The 27,468-nt window shown below is 37.7% G+C and overlaps 1 long non-coding RNA gene across 1 annotated transcript in view; it reads right to left on the minus strand.

Moving 5' to 3' along the window:
• The window catches only part of LOC128312227 (uncharacterized), a 692,739-nt gene that overhangs the window by 398,061 nt on the left and 267,210 nt on the right, over nucleotides 1-27,468 (minus strand). The window contains exon 3 of the long non-coding RNA XR_008291241.1: nucleotides 483-584. This is a non-coding gene — a long non-coding RNA (uncharacterized LOC128312227). The remainder of the gene's footprint in view (nucleotides 1-482; nucleotides 585-27,468) is intronic.

Raw genomic sequence — 27,468 nt, forward strand, 5'->3', positions numbered from 1 at the left:
CAAAAGAAGTTAATCTTGGGTATTATTGATACAGGATGTCATAAGGAGTGAGGCTACAAAACAGGGACTGACAGAAGTGTCTAGAACTCTTTACCGAGGTATTTTTGCTCCCATCCCTGGTGGTGATGATGAAAAAATTATTGTAACTAACATTTCCAAACAATGGAAATGAATCTAAAGGTTCAAACCCTTCAGGAATGAAGGTCTGGCTCCCTCTGCCCAGGCACACAACTCAGACCAGCTGAAATGAATCTAAAATGGAGAGCTGAGGGGAGAGATGCTTGAGTATCACTGATGGCCCTGGGACCATTTATTCCTGTGAAAACTTGGAACTTCTTCCACCAATCGTTGGTAAGTACTTGCAGAGATTACAGCAGGCTACCATCTTGAAGCCTCGATTTAAGGTAAGCATGTATGGGTATGAGCAGTGTAAACTGGACTGTATCAAATACCTCTATTCTGCCTCCTCCCTTTGGCCTCACCTCTGATTCCAGCCATAGCTCTGTGGAACAGTTCCATGTGAATCTCAGCTCACAGTGCAATGGCAGCATCTTTCTGTTACTTGGTAGGCAGGCATGTGCAACCTGGAATGGGAGAGCAGAGAATTACCTCAAATAATGGGGAGCAGGAACTGATATACACCTATTTTTCCCTTTTAAACCTTAAGTGGAAAATCTGAAAGACATTCTATAACCTTCTCAAAAAACACAGGCAAAATGGAGCCCTTGGTGTCCACGGTGGTCATCACCTTGATTATGTATGCTTGTATTGATTTTTCCTCCTTCTGTTCCACTCTATCTCCTCGCTCCACGTTCCTGGGATTAGCTCTACTACACAGGTACTTGGCTCAGGCTGTACTTTTGGAGAGAATTCAAGCTAAATGATAAAAATGTATATAGTGAAGGGCCTCAACAGCCATCATCACTATCTTGGTAATTATTGATTGCCTATATGCCCCAACTAGAATGGAAGCTTTGTGCCCATATTTAATGACTCTCTTTCTAGTGCCTATTAGTGTGTCTGCACATAGAAAAGGCCTAAAATGTTTGCTGTATGAATTCTCACTGTGGAGATAACACTTTAGAAAGTAAATACTTCAAAAGTTCATGGAACAGATGAAACCTTAGATAGCCTGGCATGACAAAAATGTCATGAGTCTTGATCTTTCCAGATGTATCCAAGGAAGTAGCCAGAGCCAGAGAAGGGCTAGATGGATAAGGTCAAGGGGTTGTTGCTCAGACATAAACTGTACAGAACCACTGATGATTACAGTCGCTATTTAAAAAGTCTCTAGAACATGATAAGTGCTGTGTATGGGTTTGTTAAGTAAAATATATTTCATATATATAAACCATGAACTGGTATTTGACCCTTCTGTGAACAATACAATTATTTCAAAAAGACAATCTAAATTTTATTAGGCACCACAACGAAAGGACAATTTTAATTAACTCTTACTTTGCTTCATTCTACAGAGGGAAATAATTATTACAGTCTGAAAGTTTGCAAATAGTCAAAAGTGAGCTACTAATATAATTACTTGATTTTTACAACATTTCAACCCTACTAACATTTAGGAATCCAAGCAGTTCTGGTAAATTTGCACTGGGAAGATAATTGGTTTACACTTGACCTCCTCAAGGGATGTTTCCTCCCCTCCAGGGGCTCAGCATTTCCAAGTTATCATCAGAGGTGCTAATACTGGAGGCCAGAGAGAAGAGGATAAACTCCTTGTTAATCTGATTGCAAGGCAGTCTTCTGTATCTTGTGCGTGTGGCGTTGCACGCACAGAGCTCCAGCTGCAAAAGCGTTCTGATCACTGGGCAATGGGCTGGCTGCTTCTGACTGAGCCCTGCTGGAAGGAGCAAGTCATGCTGGCAGAGAGTTTTCATGTCATTAGTGGCCTGGGTTATGACTCAGATGGAGGTGATCAAATAGATCTTTTCAGACTGTGTAATAGCCTCCAATACCTTCGCCTCATGCCTAAAGACTTTTTTTTTTTAACAATAAATAGGATTTAACTCGACCATAAAGCTTCACACCAGTACTTCCCCATGGCCATTCAGTGGTTATAAAAAGCTTCTGTAGGAAACCTCCATCAATAAACGTTGTGGAAAATTCTGATTTTACAAATGAAAAGAGGCAATTCCTGTCTCTCCCCATATGTAAGGCTCATCTTCTTTGGGCTCCACTTCAAGGCTCTGCCATTATCCTTTGTATTGAGACAAATTTCTTCCTCTTTGCTCCAAATCCTTTCCTCACTGTTGTCTTGGAATGAATGAACTTTTTTTTTTTCTCATTATGACTTTTTATACCCAGCTCCTGTACACCTTTCCAGCCTGGTGCCTTATCAATCCTGCTCGAGAAAGTTCCTCTCTCCATCCCTCCAGCAAATCTAACCTGCTTGAAGGTTGTCCAAACTTGGCCTGGCATGATCCTTCTCCCTTCTGTGCCTTTGCATATAATGTTCCATCTTCCTAGAATGTTCTTCCTTCTACTCCTTCATCTCCCATACTGAGCTCATTCCTATTTATCACTTGGACTCAGGAAGATGGGTCAGTTAGAAAAAGCTTCCCAATTCATACCTGAGTTCTAACGAGTGAATCTGTGTGTTCATGTGTCTCACCTGCTAATGTATTAAGTCTCTTTCAGAATAGGGTGAATTCTGCTCCAAGCAGAACATGTTCTCTTTATAACTGTTTAATGACAAATATAATTGTGCAAGTCAAAAAGTTTAGAAGCAGATGAGCATTAGCTCTTCTAACACATATTCTAAACACCTAAATGACTATTTTCTTTTCTGTTGGTTCCTAAACAGACACATCACCAAGGCTGATATTCAGCAGGCATGCATGGCCATTGAACTACTCCATACCAGTTGGTAAAGGCAGTTATCCTGACCATGACTGTCATCTACCACCCATTCCCTTGGCTGCCTTAACAACTCACCTTGGAAGCTCCCAAGAACTCTCTTGCAGCTAAAGGTTTAAAGCCTGGCCCAGCAGGAGACCTCTAGAACCCAACCTGCTCCTGCAGGTGTCCATTTTAATTGCTTGGTGCCATATTCCCTGTTTAAGCATCACTCCTGCAGATCACCAAATGTGTTCAAGTTCAAAAGGGGCAATTGCAGGGATACTCTGTTGACGGGTATAATAATAATAATGCACAATGAGATAAGCCTGAATGTGACTGAAAATCAAATTTGCAATTAAGGAAATATTCAATATGGCATTGTGTCATGAATCAAAGGGATTCAAGAATCATATTCATGCTACCAAGGGAAGATAGCTAGAATTGGAAAAATGAACATCACAGATTCCACATCTAGGCTGACTTACTTGAAATTATCAAAAAGGATAAATAACTTTCTTCATCAGAAGCTTTTATTCACTGCAGCAGTTCATGTGTGTAGGTGTTAAAGCACATTTTGATTTAGTGTTTAATACTTTTGTCAAATGTAGAGGCGCCTGGGTGGCTCAGTCGGTTAGGCATCCGAGTTTGGCTCAGGTCATGATCTCGTGGTTTATGGGTTTGAGCCCCGCGTTGGGCTCTGTGCTGATGGCTCAGAGCCTGGAGCCTGCTTTGGATTCCGTGTCTCCCTCTCTCTCTACCCCTAACCCACTCTCATTCTGTCTCTGTCTCTCTCAAAAATAAATAAACATTAAAAAATTTTAAAAAATAACTTGTCAAGTGTATATTGAGCTTTTGCAAATTTAGTCACATCTGGCATATTCAGGAGATAATAATTACTGAGAATTTACAATTGGGGCAGTCCCATCATGGGACTTCCTGGCATAATTAAGGATAGTGATGAAAAATAGAAGAGGTGGAGGCAAGATGAGAGACACAAAGATTGTGAAGATGATATCAGGCCATACAATAATGCTTCCAAATGTTGGAGATACTTAATAGATAATATTGCTTCCACTGTTATATTTGCAAAAAATCAAAAGAAGTAGCAAATATACCCGAAGTGAATAAAATGCAACCATAACACATACATACAGAGAAATAAGTTGATAAACAAATGTTCTAGGAACCACACTTATTTATTTAATATTTTAATTGCAGTTAGTTAACAGTTTATATTAGTTTCAAGTGTACAGTATAGTAATTTAACATTTCCATAAATCACCTGGTGCTCAGCACAACAAGTTCACTTCTTAATCTTATTACCTATTTTATCCTTCCCCCCACCTACCTCCCCTCTGGTAACCATCAGTTTGTTCTCTGTAGTTAAGAGTCTGTTTCTTGGCTTGCCTCTCTCTTTCGTTCCTCTGCTCATTTGTTTTGTTTCTTAAATTCCACATATGAGTGAAATCATGTGGTATTTGTCTTTCTCTGACTTATTTCGCTTAGCAAAATACTTTCTAGTTCCATCCACACTGTTGCAAATAGCAAGATTTCATTCTTTTTTTATAGCTAATATTCTATTCTGGTGTGTGTGTGTGTGTGTGTGTGTGTGTGTGTGTGTGTGTGTATTTATACACACACACACACACACACACACACACACACATATATATATATATATAAAACATCTTCTTTTATCCATTCAGCAGTCAATGGACACTTGGGGTGTTTCCATAATTTGGCTACTGTAGATAATGCTGCTATAAACATTGGGGTGCACGTATCCCTTTGAATTAGTATTTTTGTATTCTTTGGGTAAATACCTAGTAGAGCAATTGCTGGATTGTAGGGTAGTTCCATTTTTAACTTTTTTAACTTTTGAGGACCCTCCATTCTGTTTTCCAGAGTGCCCTCCCAGTTTGCATTCCCACCAACAGTGCAAGAGGGTTCCCCTTTCTCCACTTCCTTGCCAACACATATTGTTTCTTGTGTTCTTGATTTTAGCCATTCTGACAGGTGTGTAGTGATATTTCATTGTAGTTTTGATTTGTATTTCCCTCATGATCAGTGATGTTGAGCATCTTTTCATGTGTCTGTTGGCCATGTGGATGTCTCCTTTGGAATCATGTCTATTCACGTCTTCTGCCTATTTTTCAGGTGAATTATTCATTTTTTTTTTGAGTATTGAGTTTATAACTTCTTCATACATTTTGGATACAAACTCTTTATCATATATGTCATTTGCAAATACCTTCTCCCATTCTGTAGGTTGCCTTTAAATTTTGTTGATTGTTTCCTTCTCTATGCAGTTTTTATTTTGATAAAGCCCCAACAGTTTATTTTTGCTTTTGTTTCCCTTGCCTCAGGAGACATATCTAGAAAGAAGTTGCTGTAGCCAATGTCAAAGAAGTTACTGACATGAAACCATAAAAACCCAGAGGATCCACAATTATTTAAATGGAATGTATACCAGTACTGGTAGGAGAGAAATTCAGGTAAAATGTGAAAGGAATTCTTAACTCAGAACACCATTTTCTTAGAGTGGGACCTCAGGAAAAGAAAGTGGATGAACCAGTGAAGAGAAGGTGTGACTTTCAGAGCCTCAAAGGATATATCGATTCCGTAAAGATTTTTTGTCCCAAGCATTCTGTCTCACAGTGATGGATACAAATATGCATGCAGCATGATCCTGTCCTTAAAGAATCCACAATCCAGTAACACAAAACTACACAAATCCTGATAATCTGATTCAAGCCATAATGAGCGAGGCCACAGAGAACTGTGAAGACACACAGAAATGGGTCTTTGATTTGGACTGAGAAATGCTAGGCAAAAGGGCTATTCTGAGTTTAGATAGGGACGGATGAGAGGTACCCTGCTAAGCATAATAGTCCACATGTGATTCAGAGATGTGAAATAATTTACTTGGGTGACGGTGAATTAACCAGTCACATATAATACCTACACAAACCAGGGAGGGCTTAAAGAAAGCTTCTCTGTCTGTCTCTGTGTCTCTCTCTTTTGCACAACATGAGAAACAAATCGAGATGAATTTCAGAGTATTTGTACACAATTTGAGAACAAAGTGCTATCCAGAGACCAAGGAGCCTCTATGGCAGCAACATGAGGCTGGTATCCTTCTTCAGAACAGCCTCGTTTGTGTGGCACTGGGGAGACTGGGATCATTGCAGTGTTGCTGGACAGGTAAAGAGTAGGATAAGGAGAGAAAGGGTAGAAATGAAGCCTCTTCATCCAGGAAAATCAGGATGGGGGAAGGAAACCAGAGGACTTGAGAAGCAGCTGCAGCTGGGCTGTGGCACCAGGGAGTGTAGACTATACACTGTCTAACACGGGAGCCACTAACCGCATGTGGCTATTTAAATGTAAATGTAAAATGGGGCGCCTGGGTGGCGCAGTCGGTTAAGCGTCGGACTTCAGCCAGGTCACGATCTCGTGAGTTCGAGCCCCGCGTCAGGCTCTGGGCTGATGGCTCTGAGCCTGGAGCCTGTTTCCGATTCTCTGTCTCCCTCTCTCTCTGCCCCTCCCCCGTTCATGCTGTGTCTCTCTCTGTCCCAAAAATAAAAAATAAACGTTGAAAAAAAAATAAAAATAAATAAATGTAAATGTAAATCAATTAAAGTTCAATGAAATTAAAAAGTCTTTTCCTCAGTCCACTAACCACATTCTAAGTGCTCAACAGCCACGGCCACAGCGACTAGAGGCTACTGTCCTGATCCGTGCAGACACAGAATATTTCCATCATCACAAAACATTCTATGGATCGATACTGGATTAAAATTATGAGTAAAAGAGAAGACAGTGTTAATGAGAAGATCAGCAGTGGTAAAAGTGAACACAGGGATCGTGAAAAAAAAGTACCAAGACCGTTAGACCTTAAGGAGGGACAGGACACTGACTGAGGCCCATTTTCTCTTCTTGTATAGTTACATTGTCAAAGGAGAGATGACATAGACTAATTGTACAATCAGTAGCACATGACGTTCCTGGCTACATCAATCCAGGGCCATCACAGAGAACAGACAAATGACACAAGCAGTTGGAAATGCAGCTGTTCTCACGTCCTCCCTGCTCTGAACATACTATGATCTGTTTCGTAGCTGTGTGGTCTCAGCTAGATCACTTAAAGTCTCAGAGTCCACTTTTTCACTCATAAACGTGTGTTAATAACCTCACTTCAAGCAATGGTTTAACAATCAAATGAGATAACCCCAGTGGAAGTTCATTATAACCTGCACGGTTCTTTACAAAAGTTATTGTAACTACTCATTCTTATATACTTTAGTTATCCTTTTTCATCTCTCTTACCCTTGTCTCTCATAGATTTTAAAGAAATGTGAGGGCTAAAATACATTAAAAGTGACACAGCCCTACACAAAATTATAATTTTTACTTTTTCCAACGTATTAGTTTTCTTGGTTTTTTTGTTTTGTTTTGTTTTGTTTTACCGTTTGCTAACCATTTCCCTCTCGCTAGATTATAAAAACTCTAAAACAGTTTCTGATAAAACCAGGTCAATAATTTGTAGACTATTCATTAAAATGATTTAGTGGTCCACTGAGTCAAACATTTCAGGGGTTATTATGCATTGGCTTCCTCAGGAAGCAACCCTCAGATGGAGATGTGAGTGCAGGATATTAGGAAGTTTTTGTGGGATGCACACCTGTAGAAGGAAGTATGATTCAACAGAGGATGAAGCTGAGCAGCACACAGTCCCACATGATTTACCAGCAAACCCTGGAGAGCTGGAATAATTCTTCAGATTTGGGGTTATGGGGGCCTTTATGCCCTGTGTTGATCAGTGTTTCACTGTAAGCTCTCCCTTGATGAGGCATAACCCCAGGTGAAGCAGGGATTTGCCACCAAGGCATTGCCCAAAGAGGGCTGTCAGCTGATGGCCAACTTCGGGCAGCACTCCCAACTAATAAGGGGACTAGCCCTTTATTCCTGATGGGGTAGATCTGGGTAGCACATTGTGGCATTCTTCCCAAAGGAGGAGCACAGTGCGAGGGGAATACATAAAGAAGAAAGAGAAACTGCAGTCCGAGACTTTGGAGGAAAATCAGAAGTAATAATTGTTGGGGATACCCAGGACTTTGAAGGCTCTAAGAGTGCGTGGCCAAAGGCAAGAGATCAAACCGTTGTAGTGAAACAAAGATTGGAAAGTGCCATTTAGGTTTGACATTACTTGTTGACCTTAGCAAAAGTGGATGCAATAGAAAGGAGAGAACTGAAACTAGGTGGTATCAGAGAGAGGAGGAGACTCAAGATGCCTCATTTTTCAATAAGATAAGTTGTGAGAAGGAGAGCAATGGGATGGTAATTAGAGGTATGCACACCTTTACAGGAGGCTTTATTTTATTTTGTAGGACAGCATACTTCATTGGCTAAAGGAAAGAGCCATTTACAAGGGACAAGATAAAGGTAAGGTGTGGAGGCTGGGGGTGGAGTGGAGACTGGGGTGGGGGGGGGAGTTGATAGAACAAGGGGCACATTCTAGGGAGACACAGAATCTAAATCATAGATCAACCTCACTCTCTAACAAAGGATCCAGGAAGACAAGAATGAGTGTGGTGACAGAGATCTGTAGGGGCTGTAGCAGAGAAGGAAATTGGGGGTCGTCCCTGCATGATTCTGGCATTTTCTGAGAATAAGGAGGTAGGGTAATCAACTCCAACAGATCATGAAATGGTAGGGTTGACTGATTAGTTGGTTGAATACTAGCAGGATACACTTTTTTTTTTTAAACAAAGCTTCATTCAACCAACTGGATGTTTTTATTCTTATTATGGTTTATCCTGAAAGGCCAACTAGTTCACCAAGAGAAGTAAGGTAGGTAGCTTAGAGAACTGGAGAAGAGAGGACAACAGGCCAAATGGGTTTTCTCTAGGATAGGCAAACAGAAAACTGCCTCTGAATTTTCTTTTAGCCCTGGGAGCACCATCACTTGTCAAAATGGAGGAAATGCATGGGACAACTCTGCTCATGTCCACTATTTCACACATATTTATTTGCATAGGGCCTCCCAATGTGATAAACAATGTCTTTCCAGAAAAGAACTAAAAGCAGACCCCAGATGTATTTTAGGAATCTCCTAAATCATTTACGTGCCTGTAGTTAATCAGGTCTTTCCAATTCCCCACTGATCCACCTCTAACTCATTCTCAAAATGTAAAGAAATTGTTTCGTGCCTTCATTTAAGGAGAGAAGAAAGGATGGAGGGAGGAAAAAAGGAAGACAAGCCACAGGTCAGGATTACAGAACACTACAGATTAGCACTAACATCCCCTCATTCCACTTTCATACATTCCTCTAATTGCCAGCCCTCATCTACCCATGCCTGCCCCTTCAGCCACCAACACACACAGTCTTAAAACTGTATCTTGAAGGAGATGTATTTTTACAACTCTTGGCAACAGATCATTTGTACGCCTTCCCTTTTCAGTCATTTAAAATCCTTAGATTCCCCCCATTTTCTGAAGGTATTAAAGTAATAGATTGAACAGTAAAATGAATAAAAATGTCAAAACATTTTTTAAAGTTAAAATTTCAGACCTTTCCATATTGTATTAATAGACGACTTGAAGCATCACTTTGAAATTTGCCCAGAATTTTAAATAACAATGAATGATTCTTTTAAAAAGTGTGACAAATGGAAAAGATAAAATAATTCTTAATTGTTATTCACAATTATTCTTTCTTTCTATCACCCAAAGACAAGCTACTTAAAATATAACTGTAGACTTTGAAACATTGATATTTAATTCAAGAATTTACCTCATACCTATAATGCTGAACATTTTTTTTTACAATAAATCAATGTTGGTTATTCTATTTTTAACCAAGTGCATATACTTTAGATTTCCTGATGACAGACATTTGTTCCCACATAGATAAATCTGCCTGTTCTCTTATCTACCCATAGTGTTACTGACAGCAGAAAGCGGGCAAGGAAAAGTGAAAAACACTCATGCGATTCTGTTCCTGGGGCGCCTGAGTGGCTCCGTCAGTTACAAGTCTGACTCTTGATTTCAGCTCAGGTCATGATCTCATGGAGCTCTGGGTCAGGCTCTGTGCTCACAGCATAGAGCCTGCTTGGGATTCTCTCTCCCTCTCTCTCTGCTCCACTTGTGCTGTTTCTCTCTCTTTCTCTCTCTCTCTCTTCCCCCCCACACACCCCCCCTAAAAATAAACAGGAAAAAAAAAGATTCTGTTCCTGGAAGGAAGCATTAGGATAAGCCTAATGCTTGGTATTTTCTTTCAGACTCAAGCAACCTCTTGGGAGGACATTTATTCCGGTTGGAAACAAAAATGAAATCTACGCTTGCTACTTGATTCTATTATTTACTGTATAATTCAAAACCACGTGCCACCATGAATTACTTCTATTTTCATTTTTTAACTTCTACAGCAATCCATGTAGTGAATGCTTTGGGACCGGTCTAAGATATTTGATGGTCATGCTACACAACCACCAAATGGCAGGTACATTAACTGAAGCAGTAGAGATAGAGAGGAAGAATAAGCAGGGATTGTTTCCAATATCAGGGGAAGTCAATTAAATGAACACAATGACATCTGTAGTTTTGAATCCTTGGGTTAGGAGAAATATCTTAAGAACTATAGTTTTTTGTGTGTTTTTTTTTCTTGAGAGAGAGAGAGAGAGAAAGCGAGTGAGCACATATGAGTACAGAAGCTGAGGAGGAGCAGAGAGAGAGGGAGAGGGAGAATCCCAAGCAGGCTCCATGTTGTCAGTGCAGGGCCCAACATGGGGCTCGATCTTATGAACTGTGAGATCATGACCTGAGCTAAAATCAAGAGTCGGATGCTTCCTTGAAGGAGCCACCTAGGAGCCCCTTAAGAACTATAGTTTTACTCTCTATGAATTTGAATTTCTTTGCAGAAATTCTGAGCAAGGCCATGTTACAGACTGAATGTATGTGTCTCCTAGAAATGCGTATCATATCATCCCTAAGGAGATGAGATTAGAAGATTAGTGGGTCTATATGAAGTCTTAGGATGGGGTCTTCATGATGGTATTAGTGTCTTTATAAGAAGAGAGCACATATGGTCCCCCACCCCACCTGGCACCATGTGAGGATATATCAAGAAAGTAGCCTTCTGCAAGCCAGAACTTGGCCATGCTGGCACCCTGATCTTGGGAGTTCCAGCCTCCAGAACTATAAGATCGAACAGTATTGTAAGCCACCTAGTCGATGGTACTTAGTTATAGCAGCCTGAGCTAAGACAGGCCACCCCTCACCAAGAATAACACTTCATTAGTTTAGCATATAATAAAAGTCTTTATGGTATACATATAGTGACACCTTTAATGATATCAGATCTCATATTTTTTCCTCTCTCTGGTTTTCTTGCCTCCAGATTCTCATTGGTGCTGTTTCTTTACCTATAAACATGTTTCATTCATTTCCACATGACCTAATCCTATTCACCATTAAAGTCTAACTAAAGTGTTTTATCCCCTAAAGAATCTTTCCTATATCCCTTTCCTTCCCCAAATTTGTCTACCCCTCCTCTCACTTTATATTTATTCATTCATAATGTGTTTCTTAAGTGGCAACAAGAACGTGGTAGATAATTTCTAAGATGGCTCCCATGATCTCCACTTCCTAGTATTCATGCCCTTGTGTAATCCCCTCCCCTTGATTGAGGGCTGTACACTGTGGCTTGCTTCCAACAAATAAGGCAAAAGTGAGGGTGTCACTTCTGGGATTAGATTAAAAAAAGAATCTGGCTTTCATTTTGCTCACTTTCCTTGGCTCTAGCTTCTGAGGGGAGCCAGCTGCCATGTTGTGAGCTGCTCATGGAGACACCCACGAGCCAAGGAACACAGCCCAATAACCTGTGAGGAACTGAATCCTGCCAATAAAAACGTAAGCTGCATTAGATCCCTGACTCACAAAAATTGTGAGATAATAAATATTTGTCCTTTCAGGCTATTAGATTTTGGAGTAATTTGTTATGCAGCAATAGGCAACTAAAGCATAGAGCTAAGCACACTAATATGAAATTGTCACATCTTTTTTAGTATTGTCATTTTTTATGCACATGCCTTTTGCTTGCTACTGGATTATAAGCATCTTGAAAACAGGATTCTTCTCTGATGAAATAAAAAGTATATGCATGAGAGTTCACAATGTTCACAAAATGCCCTCTTTCATTCAGACCACCAAAGTAAACCTAGAAGTTGCCAACACAATTTTCTCCCTTCTCATCTCTTCTTCCGCCCACCATTTTTCCACCTCTGCCACCCAAAAAGTGTCTACTTTACCAGAGTCAAAGATTCTGTAATGCTATATCATCGAAGGGCATAGAGGGAGACGCCTGTGAGGCTACAGGAGGAACTGAAAGACTTAAAACTGTTACAGCGCTGGGAGAAAGGAGAGAAAGGTGAGAATGTAGTCCATGAGCTAGGAACAGAAAGAGACAGCTTTACTGGTGTTTGAGGAGGAAGGCGTGTTTAAAAAGAATGAAAAGAATAAAATAAAAGAACAACAATGATGACAGTGGCCTATTTAGACTGTTATCCTACAACCCAGCAATGGACCTTGTTCAATAACCCTGCTCAGTCATCCACCCAATCCACAGATATTTATTCAATGTGCGCTGCCTTCATGGAGTGGATATTCTGGTGGGGGAGATTGAAAATAAATGACTGTAACATTAATCAGTGATTCAGTCATACAGACACATCCATATCGAGGTGATTCTTTTTTATCTCTTGTTGCAACCAACACACCCCTTTTACATAATAAAGGATAATGTTTGTTGGATGAATAAATGAGAACCTACATTTGCAGGTTTTAGTAATACCCTTTATTTATTATTATATAAGGAGCCTCACAGTATATGCATTAGCTTGCTAAGGCTACCATAACAAAGTACTACAAACTGGGTAGGTCAATCAACGAAAATTTATTTTCATGATTCTGGAGGCTAGAAGTCTGAGATCAAGCTGTTGGCAGAATTTTTTTTTTCCTGAGGTGTCTCTCCTTGGCTTGTAGATAGCCATCTTCCTGTATCTTCACATGGCCTTCCCCCTCTGTATGCATCTGTGTGCTAAGTTCCTCTTCTTATAAGGACATCAGTTATATTACATTAGGGCCCACCCTAATGACCTGATTTTAAATTAATTATTTTTTCTTAATTCCAGTATAGTTAACATATAGTGTTATGTTAGTTTCAGGCATACGATATAGTGACTCATCACTTCCATACAACACCCAGTGCTCATCAGGACAAATGTACTCCTTACTCCCCATCACCTGTTTCACCCCTCCCCTCCCCCCACCTCTCCTCTGGTAACCCTCAGTTCGTTCTCTAGAGTTAAGAACCTTTTCCTTGGTTTGTAAATTAATTATCTCTTTAAAGATCCTATCTCCAAATACTTTCAGATTCTGAGATAATAATTCATATATTAGGAGTTCAATACATGAATCTGGGGGGACACAACTCTGCCCATAGCACTATATCAAATGTAGTCATTTATCTCTGACAACTCAGAATAATGGTTCAACTTAGACCCTGGGCTCAGATAGCCTATTTCAGGACTGACTCCTCTAGTTCCTAGCTGTGTGATCTTAGGCAAGACAGCTAAGCTCTTTGTGCTTTAGTTTCCTCATATGTAAAATGGGATAACAATAAAGTTTTATGAAAAGTAAATGAATTCATCACTAAAAGTTGTCAGGAAAGTCATTGACACAGAATTCAAAAAGAGTTAGCTTTTCATTATTTTATTTTACCAATGGAAAATTGAGAAATCAAAAGTGAAATGACCTGCCCAAACGTACAAGAAATTAGTGAAATAACAAAGAAAAGAAAATCAGGTGTCCTCACCCTAAGGGAACTGCTCTTTGTTCACCACAGCACATGAGTCATGGTTTTCTGCTAAGAAACGCAGAGTTACTTCTTCTGTATACCTCCTAATGAGAGGCTGGTTTATAAGGACTTTGAGGGTTCCATTTTGTTTTTTTTTATCTCATCAAAATCAGCTTAAGGGATCTGGCTATCAGTATGTATTCCCTTCAGTAAACTACTAAATCTATCAGAATCTTTTTTTCTTTTTTTTTCTTCCTTCTTTTGTACATTTATCAAGCACCAGATGTGTGAAACAACACAGGCTTGGTGCTATAAACCCATGCAAGACACTGTTTTTGTCTTTAAGGGGTTTAGAGGATAATGCAGTGGCCATAGGAGTCACTACACTTACGTAGCACTGTGTGATGAGAATGATCAGCAAGCCACAAGAGGCAGGAAGAAATGATGCAAAGATGATACCAACAGGGCCACATTATGACATCCACGTGACTTGAACACTTTTGCCTTCATTGGTCCCTTCTTCCATGTATAGATAAAATGATAACATATGACTGTGTGTGTAGAAACACCACTATTAATAATTTGACTGAGGGGGCGCCTGGGTGGCGCAGTCGGTTAAGTGTCGGACTTCAGCCAGATCACGATCTCGCGGTCCGTGAGTTCGAGCCCCACGTCAGGCTCTGGGCTGATGGCTCAGAGCCTGAAGCCTGTTTCCGATTCTGTGTCTCCTTCTCTCTGCCCCTCCCCCGTTCATGCTCTGTCTCTCTCTGTCCCAAAAATAAATAAACGTTAAAAAAAAAAAAGTTTAAATAATTTGACTGAGAAGTTCACAGTTTTATTATGACTTTAAAAGAAATTCTAACATTTTCATGGGTCTCTAAAAGGATTGTGGGTCCTTAGCACTGTGCTTACTGCTGATAAGTTGGTCCTGACTACCTAAAGGAAGGACTCTGGATCTCAATCTTGAATGATGAAGTTATCTAGAGCAGTGCTTCTCAAACGTTAGAGAACATGAACATCATCTAGAGTCTTGTTAAACTTCAGATTCAGATTCAGTGTATCTGGGTGGAGTCCAAGATTCTGAATACCTGAAAGTTTCTAGGTAATGCTACTGCTGTAGCTTTAAATAGTAAGAATCTAGAGCTATGCTGTCCAATATAGTAGCTACTACCCATGTGCGGCTATTGATACGTTAATTTAAATTATCCAAAATAAAATACAATTTAAAATTCTACTCTAACCACATTTCAAGTGCTCAATAGGCAATGTGAAGCTATTGGCTACCTTATTATGTAGTGCAGATCTAGAACATGTCTGTAGTTGCAGCAAGTTCTATTGGACAAAACTGATCTAGAGGTAAAAGGTGAGGAAGAAATAGAATTTTGGAACTGAAGTACATGGAGAGGCCAGGAGGGATGGGCCACATGATTGAAGGCTTTCAACCAAAGTAAAGAAATGTGTTTTGTGAAATAAAAACATCACAGGCTTAAATAGAATAGAGTCATTTCAGTTCAATCTATTTCTCTACTTCTATTTGAACTACTGTCACAGATGTTTGTTGTTACTGATAATACATATGAAATCTTAGAATGAGGCTGCTCATATACGTACTCTCAGATGCTCTCAGATGGAGGTTTAATCAAACTCAACCACTGGATTTCAAGCTTCTGTTTATAGTAACATGAATTCAGAGCAGAGACAGATAAAACCAAAGTGACCTGTGTATATGCATGCATGTTTATGTGTGTTCAAGAGTGATGGCTCCTTCTTTTGATTTCAGTTTTAAGAAAATCAAATGTCCTTTCTGAGGGAAGTGAAATGAATGGTCCCTGTCATCAGCCCTTGTGACTTTTCTTATTCGTTTCCCACATTTGTCCCACAGATGTGCTGTGCTGATGAAGGATTTTTTCACTTGGTGACTCATTAATTGCAACTCCTGTTCATTTTCAAACTTATAAAAGGAATTGGAACCTAAGAGAAAAGAGTCTTTGATGTAGCCAACATGACAGAACATATCCAGAGCATTCATCCCTCTGACTGTTCATGCTCTAGACCCAGCCATGCAGAAATTTCAGTCTACAACTCCTGGGAAGCACATCGAACAAAAACACTAACCCTTCAGGGTTGCTAGGACCTCAGATTAGGTTGGACAACTCCCTGTGCTGCTAATTGTCTTTGTGTTAAACATCCCACAATGATGTGGTGTTAATTTTATTTTTCTCATATGGCTCATTAAATTCAGCACAGATAATGAAACCCAAAGGCTTTGTGTTTTCCATAGTGTCAAGTGAATCTCATCACTTTACAGTCCACCAACTTTAAATATTTCAACTCAGGGCTGGTCCTGCTGGGGAAAAAAATTTAAAAACTCCAAAGGAATATGATAGCACACTTTGGCTGCAGGACACGTGTGAACACAAAGAACACACTCTCTTCTTCCAGCTTAAAGTGCATCTGGCTGGGAACTTCTGCCACAGCCTTTCCAATTTATCACTAAAATACCTATGAAGCAACAGAACAAGATGAAAATTCACACCTTCCAAAAATAAAGACTGATAGAAAGCCTATTACTTAAGTCTAGAATTTCCAGTTGCTACTCAGCTCTAGGTGCTGGATTAAGAAAAATACACTGGTAGCTTTCCATGCAATGTTTTATGAAACAGAAAATAAATAGGGTAGCAAGTTATTTCACCTCTCCTCACTGTCTGCTGCATGCCAAACAGCAAAACCAGGTAGATATTCCTTCACTTTTAGAGGCAGAGAGAATTCTGCCACCCACCATTAATCTTTATACATCCATTCCAGGACAGAAATTATACAAAATAATAGAGAATATGAATGAATGGTTGGTGGAACACTGTGAGCTAAGAAATTACATCAGCAGTTATTTTGTCTTCAAGTATTAGGTATTGCAAATGCAGAAATATGTATGTTTCTTTGCATTTTACCAGTTTGGAGGGTTACAGAGCCAAATACAAGGAGAAGAGAAAAATCTTCCTGGTGGTATTTAACAAGATGAACACCTACTAGACACGAACAATTGGGACGCAAGCTCACATAGGTACCGCTGTTTAAGCCAATATTAAAAAGAAGATGTGCCTGGGGCCAAACTGGAAACTATGCCTCATACACAGGAACAGAAGTAATTAATAGAACCTGTCTCTGAGAAAGCCCAGACATTGGATATTAGAAAAATACTTTAAAGCAGCTGTAATAAGTAACATGAAGGGAACAAAGTAAACCACGAAATATGGCTCACCAAGTAAAGAATATCAATAAAAGGATAGAAACTTAAAAAATAACAAAATAGAAATCCTGTAGTTGAGATCTACAACTGAATTGAAAAATTCACGAAAGTTGGTCAATGGTAGAGTAGAGAAGACAGAAGAATCAATGAACTTGAACAAAGATCTACTGACACTATCCAGTAAGACCAAAAAATGAAGAAAAGTGAAGAAAGAGAGCAAGGGATGGAGGGAGAGAAGGAGACAGGGGGGATAAAGAGAAAGAAATGTCTATTTGAAACATGATGGCCAAAACTTCTCAAATTTCATGAAAAACTTTAATATACACATCTAAGAAGATCCACAAACTCCAAGAAGGATAAACTGAAAGAGATCCACACCAAGACACATCCTTATTAAACTGCTGAAAGCTAAAGCTAAAGACAGACCCTGAAAGAGAAAAACATCTTGTTATATACAAGGGTTCATCAACAAGAGTAACAGCTGATTTTTCATCAAAAATCACCAAGAATATGGGTGCCTGGGTTGCTCAGTCGGTCAAGTGTTCAACTCTTGATTTCAGCTCAGGTCACAATCTCATGGTTCATGGGATTGAGCACAGTGTCAGGCTCTTGCTGACTCTGCATAGCCTGCTCAGGATTCTCTCTCTCCCTTTCTCTCTGCCCCTCTCCCACTCATGCCACACTAACACACTCTCTCTCTCTCTCTCTCTCAAAAATAAACTTAAAAAAAAAATCATTAAAGACGAAAGCCAGTGGATCGCATCTTTAAAGTGCTAACAGAAAAAAAATGTCAACTAAAAATTTATGCCCAGTAAAAATGTCTTTAAAAAACAAACAAGAGGGGTGCCTGGGTGGCTCAGTTTGTTAAGCATCTGACTTTGGCTCTGGTCACGATCTTGCGGTTCATGAGTTTGAGCCCTGTGTCAGGCTCTGTACTGACAGTTCAGAGCCTGGAGCCTGCTTTGGATTCTGTGTCTCCCTCTCTCTCCACCCCCCCCCTCCCTTGCTCTCTCTCTCTCTCTCTCTCTCCCTCTGAAATAAGTACCATTAAAAAAAATTTAAAAAACAAACAAGAAGTTAGTACATTTTCATATAAGCAAAAATTGAGAATTTGTTGCTAGTAGACCTGCCCTACAAGAAAGGCTTCCTTTATACTTCCTTTAGAAGTCCTTCAGGCAGAAATAAAAGAACAATAGGTAGTAACTCAAATCTTCAAAAAGATATAAAGAATACCAGTAAAGGTAATTACAGAGGTAAATATCAAGTCAGTATTTATGTATTTTTCTTTATGACTCCTTTTTAAAGGATGATTTTGAAAAACAGCATAACACAATATTAAATCTTTACTAATGAGTACATTAATGGAATTTGTGACAATAATAACACAAAAGGAAGGCAAGGGCTATAATGGAGCAACATTTCTGTATATTATTTTAATAAATTTGTTATTAATCTTAATTAGTTATAAATTAATATGTTAATTGAAGTCCCCAGGGCAACCCTAAAAATAACTTAAAAATATATAGTAAAAGAAATTAAAGTGAATTGAAACGATGCACAGGACAATAACTATTTAACCAAAAAAGAAATAAGAGAAGTACTGAGGAACAAAAAAGATACATAGAAATACATAGAAAACAAACAGTAAAATGGCACAAGTTCTTCCCTATCAGTAATCACATTAACAATAAATGAGTTTAAATTTGCAATTGACAGGTAGAGTGCCAAAATAAATTTAAAACAATAAAGCACATGATCTAACAATAACCTGTCTATAAGAGACTCATTTTTAATCCAGAGACAAATGATTTGAAAGAAAAAGGATTGAAAAAACATTCCAAGGAAATAATATCAAAAAGACAGTTGACATGGCTGTACTACTGTCAGACAAAATAAACTACAACAAACGTAGACTTGAGAAACAAAGAAGATTATTATATAAAAGGATTAATTCATCAAAAATACATAAAAATTAAAAGCAAATGAATATCACAACAGGGTCACAATATAAATGAAGCAAAAAATGACAAAATTGAAGGGAGATATAGCCAGTTCAACAATTACAGAGACATCAATAGCTCACTTTGAATAATGAACAGAATAGTTGAAGATCAGTAAAGAATTACAAAACATGAACAACACTACACCCCCTAGACCTAACATACCTAAAATTCTCCTTTCAACAACAGCAAAACAGACATTTTTCTCAAGGGTACAAGGAACATTCTCCAGAAGATGGGCTACAAAATACATCTCATAAATTTAAAAATACTTAAAATCATATAAAGTATGTTTTCAAAACATAACAGAATGAAATTAGAAATCAATTAATAAAAGGAAATTTGGAAAAATCACAAAAACACATATATTAAACAACACTCTTAAATATTCAATAGGACAAAGAAGAAATCACAAGGACAATTAGAAGATATTTTGAGAGGAATGAAATGACAACAAAACATACCAAATTTTATGGTATCAGCTAAAGAAGTGCCCAGAGGAAAACTAACCTCAAATGTTTACATTAAAAAAGGAGAAAAACCTCAAGTCAATAACCTAATCTCCCATATTAAAAAAAGATGGAAAAAGAATAAATTTAAGCCATAACAAGAAGGAAGGAAATAGTAAAGAGTAAAGCAGAGACAAATAAATCAGAGAATAAATAAAAAAATAAAAAGGTCAATAAAGCCAAGAGTTGGTTCTTTGACAAAGGCAACAAAACTGACAAACCTTTAACTACACTGACCAAAAAACAAAATAGAGACTAAACTCACTAATATCAGAAATTAAAGTGGGGAAAATACTATCATCTTTATGGAGATGAAACAATTATAAGGGAATAATAACTGTATGACCAAAAAACTGGATAACCTAAATGAAACAAACAAATATGTCAAAACTCACAAACTACAAAACTGAGGACAAAACAGAAAATCCAAATAGATTCACAGGTCAGGGCACCTGGGTGGTTCAGTGCATTAAGCGTCCGACTCTTGATTTCAGGTCATGATCTCATGAGTTCAAGGCCCACATGGGGATCTGTGCTCACAGCTTGGAGCCTGCTTCAGATCTTCTGTCTCCCTCTCTCTTTGGATCCTCTGTCTCCCTCTCTCTGGCCCTGCCCTACTCATGCTTGTGTTCTTTCTCTCAAAGATAAATAAATGTTAAAAAAAATAGATCCACAAATTAAAAAATTAATCTATGATCAAAAAACCCTGACCATTTAGCCTATCTTTCCCAAAGTCTTTCAAACACATACACACACACACACACACACACACACACACACGTGTGCGCGTGCAAGGGTGGAAGGAAAATTTCCTGTTCTATGATGCTATTGTTATCAAAGCAAAGTACAGACCACTACTTCTCATAAATATACACACAGAAATCATTATAGAAAATACTAGTGAAACAAATACCTCAGTTTATTAAAAGGATTAAACACCAACACCAAGTGAGATTTATCCCAGAAATGAAGGGTAGTTCAATATGTAAAATTCATTCAATATGATATACCATATTAATAGAATGAAGGAGGAAAAACCCACATGATCACCTAATAGATACAGGAAAATTTTTTGACAAAATACAACATTCTTTAGTATTGAAAACAATCAAGAAACTAGGAGTAGAAGGGAACTTTCTCAACTTGATAAAGAGTATATATGAAAAACTCACAGCTAACATCACACTTAAGGGTGAAAGACTGAAAGTTTCCCCATTAAGATTAGGACCATGACAAGAATGTCCACTCTCACTTCTTCTATTTAACTTTGTATTGATAGTTCAACAGAGGACAATTAAGCAAGAAAAAAAAAAGATATTAAAAAAAGGCATCTAAATTGGACAGAAGCAATCTATGATAAATAGATGATTATAAATAGATGATTTATTGAGAATCATGAAGATGGCATGATCTTTGTATATAGAAAGGATTAAGTAATCCACTTAATCTGTTAGAACACACAAGTTCACAAAGTTGCAGGATATAAGATAAATATACAAAAATAATTGTATTTCTATACTCATGCAATGAATCTGTAAATAAAATCAAGAAAATAATTTCCTTACAATAACATCAAAAATATTAAAATATCTAGGAATAAATTTAGTCAAGGACATGTAAGAATTGCAGAAAACTACCAAAGGTTGACTGAAACTGGAGAAGACCTAAATGTAGAAAGACCTATTTTCATTGATTGAAATTCATTTTTGTTCACAGAGCAATACTATCTAAATTTAGCTACAGATTCAATGTAAATCTCTCAAAATTGTAACTTTTCTTTTTTTCCAGAAAAAAATAAAGTTGATCCCAAAATACATAGAGAATTGCAAGGGACCCTGAATAGCTAAAAAAATAATCTTGAAAAAGAAGTACAAAGTTACAGAACTCATATATCCCTATTTCAAAACTTAATACAAACCTACAGTAATCAAAACAGCATCAGGACAAACAAAATAATCAATAGAATACAACCAAGAATCCAGAAATAAACCCATATATCTATAATCAGCTGATTTTCAACAAGATTGCCAAGATCATCCTATGAGGAAAGAATAGTCTTTTTAACAAATGGTGATGGAACAATGGGATATCCACACAGTAAAAGAATAAATTTTGATCCAAGCCTTATATCATATACAAAAATTAACTCAAAATGGATAAAAAACCTAAATGTAAGGGCTAAAACTATAAAACCTAGAAGGAAACACAGATGCAGATCTTTGTGATTTGGGATCAGTTGTTTCTTAAATATGATACCAAAAGTACAAGGAGCAAAAGTTAGATATATTGAACTTTGCCAAAATTAAAAACTTTTGTGCTACAAGAAACACTAAAAAAAGTAAAAAGCCCACAGAATGGGAGAAAATATTTGCAAATCATATATCTGATAAGGGTCTAGTATGCAGAATATAGGAAGAACTCTTAGAATTCAACAACAAAAAGAAAATTAAAACATGAACAAAGATATTTTGAATAGATATTTTACCACAATTTTACAAAAAGCCACTAGGCATATGAAAAGATGCTGAATACCATTAGTCATTAGGGAAATGCACATTAATACAAGGAGATATTACTTTACACCTAAGAGGATGGCTATAATTTAAACAAACAAACAAAACCCCAGAGAATTGCAACTATTAATGAGAATGTGGAAAAATTACATTCCTGGTGAGAATGTAAAGTGGTACATCCATGTGGAAAACATTATGGCCTTTCCTCAAAAAAGTCAAATATAGAACTATCATATGATCCAGAAATTCCACTGATCAAAATAAATAGAGACAGAAAGTAGACTAGTGATTGCCAGTGGTTGGGGTGAAGGACAGATGGACAGTGACTGCATAAGAGGTATGGGGTTTCTTTTAGAGGTGATGAACATGTTCTGAAATTAGATAGGTGATAGTTGTACCACATTACGAGTACAACAAAAACTACTGAGCTGTTTACTATAAAATGGTTATAGTGGTGGCTTTTATATCAATTTTACCTCAATGGTTATAGATAGTGGCTTTTATGTTATATGAATTTTACCTCAATAAAATGAATAAAGAGAAAAAGAAAAATTAATAAAAAGTAGTTTTTTTCATTTAAAAGTGAATAAGATAAATACACTTCACTCAAAATAGTAGCAAAAAATCACAGGGGCAACCCCAAGAAGAAACCAGTATCTATTTAGGCATGTTATCTTTTAAGGTGCAGAGAAGTCAAACCACTGTCAACTCTTGCTTAATGGTCACCCAAATGACTAGTCTGCCTCTTGTCACCATCACAGAAATAAAATTTGGAATGATCTTCCCAGGCATTTATAAGGAATTTTCTGGGGTTTTTCCAATACAGAAGCAAATACTGCATCAATACTGGGGGAAGTAAAAATACTCCCAGAACACTTGTACTCTAAAGATCCCCTCTTCTCAGAATTGATAACATTTCAGATGCTCGGGGAAATCAGGAATATAACTCAGGAAGATAAATTGGGGGATATTCCTGGGTGGCTAAATGGCACTAATGGGAAATGGTGGCTCTGACCAGACATACCCTCAGTGGGGGTGAAAGACTGCTGTTTACCCAGCTGTGTTCTCAATCCAGTCCTTGACCCCAGCTGTTCTCTTTCAGTCATAACAAATTAATAGTCTCTAGGGGCAAGTTTAAACATGTCACCTACAAATTGTCTCCGAATATATCAGGTAGAATATAGTCTTTAGTTCTACTGAAATCTCCCTACATGTCCTATTTTTCCATTATATAATTGTATACTTTTATTGACAGAAAAGATGTTGGGTTAGGAAAAACCTGCTGTTTTATTGATTTCCAACAGCATTTCTTCACAACTAAAGTCACAGGTAGCTTTGCTTTTACTCAACAAAATAAGGCTTTGGAAATTTACTTATTTGGCTGAACTGGATGCTGTGCACTAGGAATGATCTCCATCCTAGAATTAGTGGACTTCAGACATATTTGTTTACTTGGTTATCTGGTAAAATATAAGTAATGAACCATTCTCTCCTGATATTAGCAGGCAACAAGTGGGGCTTACGTTAGAGAGGGGAAGACTTTTTTGTATGAAAAGCAACAACAACAAAAAACGGTGAAGAGATATCAGATGTCAAATCAGATGAGGTTAAGTACTTTTCCTCCAAAAGTGATTTTTAATTTTCATATGTAAAGTGGAAACAGTATAAAGATTCCTAAAGTACAGTCTAGCATGCCATAAAGTATTTTCAAATATAGTATCTCATTGAATCACCACTCTTTTTCTGAATGAGAAACATAAAACTCAGGAAGTTTACGTAATTCATCCAACATCACACAGCCAGTAAGTCACAGAAGTAGAACTCAAAGTTCTACTTTTGAAGCAAGCCCAGAAGTCTTTAGAAAATAGTTTGTTTTATAAAGAAAATTGTCATTGCATAGACTTAAATGGCTCAAATCTGAGCCTTCTCTGCGGAGACACTGTATAGACCAATACTGCGTATTATTTCATTTCTAAAATTCTCTGGATGTAGAAATACATACAATAAACCAATAAAATTTTGCATAAAATATATGGCAGAGATGAAGAGTTGCTTTAATTATAATAGTTGATTTTACCTTCCTATTGGGCCATATCCTAACCCTCATCCTTTCTGAAGACTGAAGAGGGTGACATCCATACGTTTAGGAAAGAATATTACAAACATCATTTTTTGACTTTTAACTCAAAAGGAAAATAAAATAAGCACTTATTTTCCCATCCTGATGGCTAATTAATTTATCCCACACTAGTGATTATTCTTATATGTTGCATCTATACGTGGTGGCTTATAAGAAATATAAATTTAGTCCTTCATGTTAGCAAAATGTATTTCTCATATATATTTGTTTTTTGTCCACAGTTCCTGGCTCACAGCTCCCAGAACCCTTGGAATTTCCTGAGCAGTAAGACCAATAGGAGCCTCTTGTGTTATAATATTTGGTCTCTTGTCCTTACTTCCTAATATTTTGAAATTATGGCTTCAGAGCCATAAAGGTGAAATTGCTGCCTTATTATTCATAATTGACTTTATGTTTGATGAGGCGACTTTGGGAAAGTACCTAAGGATGGAAACTGGCTGCCAGGGGAAACAATCCTGGAGGATCAGAACTTCTAGTCTTACCCCTGATTTCCAGATTGGGAAGAGGGGCTGAAAGTTCAATCAATCACCAGTGTCCAAAGATTTAAGCACTCATGCTTTTGTAAAGAAGCCTCCGAATTTTTTTTAAACATCCCAAAAAGAGGAGGTTCAAAGAGCTTCTGGACTGGTGACCACATGGAGACGCTATAGAATAATATGGAAACTCTGTGCCCATTCCCTATACCTTGCCCTTGCCCTGTCCATCTCTTCAATCTGGCTCTTCCTGACTTTTTGTAATAAATTGGTAATATAGTAAGTAAAATGTTGTTCTGAGGTCAACTCTAGCACATGAGTTGAGCCCGAAAAGAGACTTGTTGGAAGCCAAACTATAGCCAGTTAGTCAGAAGCACAGGTGACAATATGGACTTGTGACTGGCATCTGAAGTCAGAGCAGGAAGGCATTCTTTTAGGACTGAGCCCTTAACTTGTGGGATCTGATGCTACCTCCAGGCAGACAGCGTCAGAATTGAGTTAATTGCTTGGTGGTGTGGGAAATCACCACCCCCTGCTCACACACACACTGATGTCATCAGAATAGTACTATAGCTGTAAAGTCAACTTGGCCAAATATTTGCAAATGATGACAGTACTATTCATCTATGAAATCACATATTTATTACACATAGGCACATTCACATTCACTCATGAATTATCATATAAAAATGCTAGACAAGTAAAGGCAAGACCAGACACAGATGACTGGAATGCTTTCTAACTCATGGACCATGGTTTTACAAAATCCTAGATTAAAATGTTTATCTTTAAATAGTGCAAGAGAAAAATTCTTAACCACCAAGCGAAAGCCCACCAATAAACTCCTCTAATTTCACCTTCTCTATTTTTCAACTTCTTTTTCCATCAATTTAAAAATGCCTATCAAGATCATTTTCCTGTTTCTATTGCAAGAAAAATCTACTTAAAAATATGATATTATTTTAAATAATTTTAATAAGTTAAATTTATGCAGATGGTACTTCAAATTTGAAATGAGGCCATAAACCAGAGAGAGCCTGGGGCAATGATGCAGGAAGACAAATTGAAAATAGCAGACAGAATGACATCAGACGCATTCACTGAGAAGGCAGACAGAGCAGGAGAAGAGGATCTTTTGCTGTTAGTAAAAAAGAGATACTTTCAGAATGACAAAGATGAACAGATATTACCCACTATGAGAATAATGAAAGATTCAGCTGTGGTGATCTCAGTCCTGTGGGATTTATAATACCTTTGTAAATAATACTAAAAATGTATTTAACAAGTGGGACTTTGAGGGCTTGAAACTAGATAGCAAAAAGCTGAGAAAAAGCTGAATAAAAGTTATCACAATCAGGTTGAAAAGAATATATATCAAATCACTTTGTGCTTTGAATTTTTCTTTGTAAATCCTTGCTTCATATGGAACTGTGAGATGTATTTTTAATAGTAAATGCACTTGTCTACATTTTGCTAGATCATACTAAAATACTGATATTTTCTTTCCCTGTGATATTTGGTTTTCAGAACACATTCAATTCAGCAAATACACTCAACAAAGTTTTTATAATATCGATTGTGTGCAAGGCACTCTACTAGACATTGAAAGAGATACACATTTACAAAGTCCCTGTTTTTTTAAATCACTTTTTCTAATAGTGAAAATGAACTATGTACTCAAATGTTCTCAGCACAAAATAGTAGTACAAGCACCATTATAGGTGTAATGGAGAATAATAAAAGAAAGAATAAGCCTTATTTGATGCTCTGAGATGACATCAGAGAGAGATATTTGGGATAACTTGAGGAGAAACTGGGTAAGTAGAAGGTAGGAGGAGACCAGGAGCAAAGATCTAGGGAAAAGAATAAGTGAGGCCACGAATAATAAAGTCATTCTAACACATGTCCCTGGAGTATCCAAGTTCAGGAGCCAACTTCCAACCACTAGTATCTTTATCCATTTGCTTGAGTGCTGTTTCTGAAATGGCTGAATGCCTTTTCCTACAGATATGAGTGGCCAGAGAGCTGGGGAATTAATACCTCCCACAGTTGTTGTAGAAATAAATGCTCAGCTTCCTGGCCTGTGATGAACCTACACTGCCTCTCAGAGTTTTTCCAGCGGAATTAAGCTCTAATTGCCCGCAAGAGGAGAGACCCTATAATCCTTTATTGGTTGCTTTCTCTTCTCTCACTTTTACATTTTTCTACTGATATTTCCTGTACTTCCAAACACATTTGAACCCTTGCCCCAAGGCTGTTTAGAGGAGAAACTAAGTAAGAAAATATAAATGTTCAAGAATGAGGAAAATTTCAAAAAGGTGGGGGAGCATGGTCCATACTGGGAAATCACAGAAGATATGACTACAAAAACAGGTTGTGCTGATGCTGATTGGCCCATGATTCAAGCACTGCATCTACTATATCACTATACAAAAACACCATACATTAACTAAGGGCAGAGCAAAGGCATAAGGGCAAAGTAGGATGAAAAATACTTCTTTCTCTTCAAGTCCTAAGAAGGGAAATGGCATCCTTTTCACGATGTATCAATCAGTGCTGTGCCATTGATGTATTTGCAGCAGGTGAGTGATAGAAGGTGGAGGGTGTGAGAATGGGGGTGGGTTTGCATGAGGGTGCTAGGTGATGCTCTCTTTGGTTTAAGCTGGATTGTTGGTATGTGTTTTCTAAAGAGAATATATGAACACTTCTTTCATTATTTAATAAGGATATACTTTACACAAAAGTTTGAACATAGCGGATCCTCAATAAACATATCCTTAAATCATCTTTTCAAAAATAGTTACTTTTTCTTTCAAGGTCTACCACAACGAACTTTTACTTCTTGAGACCATCTTTTAAGCATCATGGTATCTCCC

Source organism: Acinonyx jubatus, chromosome D4, assembly GCF_027475565.1.
Source record: "Acinonyx jubatus isolate Ajub_Pintada_27869175 chromosome D4, VMU_Ajub_asm_v1.0, whole genome shotgun sequence".
Classification (NCBI taxonomy): Eukaryota; Metazoa; Chordata; class Mammalia; order Carnivora; family Felidae; genus Acinonyx; species Acinonyx jubatus.